Below are 958 nucleotides of genomic sequence, written 5' to 3' on the forward strand. Positions count from 1 at the left end.
AGGAAAGAAGGAAGGAAGGAAGGAAGGAAGGAAAGAAGGAAGGAAGGAAGGAAGGAAGGAAGGAAAGAAGGAAGGAAGGAAGGAAGGAAGGACAGAAGAAAGGAAGAAAGGAAGGCAGGAAGGAAGGAAGGAAGGACAGAAGGAAGGAAGGAAGGAAGGAAGTTACCTGTTGTAGAGCTGTATGGCGGAAGGAAGGAAGGAAGAAAGGAAAAGCAGGAAGGAAGGAAGGAAGGAAGTTACCTGTTGTAGAGCTGTATGGCGGAAGGAAGGAAGAAAGGAAGGCAGGAAGGAAGGAAGGAAAGAAGGAAGGAAGGAAGGAAGGAAGGAAAGAAGGAAGGAAGGAAGGACAGAAGAAAGGAAGAAAGGAAGGCAGGAAGGAAGGAAGGCTGTTGTTACCTGTTGTAGAGCTCGATGGATGGAAGAAAGGAAGAAAGGAAGAAAGGAAGAAAGGAAGGAAGGAAGAAAGGAAGGCAGGAAGGAAGGAAGGCAGGAAGGAAGGAAGGCAGGAAGGAAGGAAGGAAGGAAGTTACCTGTTGTAGAGCTCGATGGATGGAAGGAAGGAAGAAAGGAAGGAAGGAAGGAAGGAAGGAAGGAAGGAAGGAAGGAAGGAAGGAATGAAGGAAGGAAGGAAGGAAGGAAGGAAAGAAGCAAGGAAGGCTGTAGTTACCTGTTGTAGAGCTGTATGGCGGAAGGAAGGAAGGAAGGAAGGAAGGAAGGAAGGCAGGAAGGAAGGAAGGAAGGAAGTCACCTGTTGTAGAGCTGTATGGCGGAAGGAAGGAAGGAAGGCAGGAAGGAAGGAAGGAAGGAAGGCAGGAAGGAAGGAAGGAAGGAAGTCACCTGTTGTAGAGCTGTATGGCGGAAGGAAGGAAGGAAGGCAGGAAGGAAGGCAGGAAGGAAGGAAGGCAGGAAGGAAGGCAGGAAGGCAGGAAGGAAGGAAGGCAGGAAGGCAGGAAGGAAG

Source organism: Scomber japonicus, chromosome 24, assembly GCF_027409825.1.
Source record: "Scomber japonicus isolate fScoJap1 chromosome 24, fScoJap1.pri, whole genome shotgun sequence".
NCBI lineage: Eukaryota > Metazoa > Chordata > Actinopteri > Scombriformes > Scombridae > Scomber > Scomber japonicus.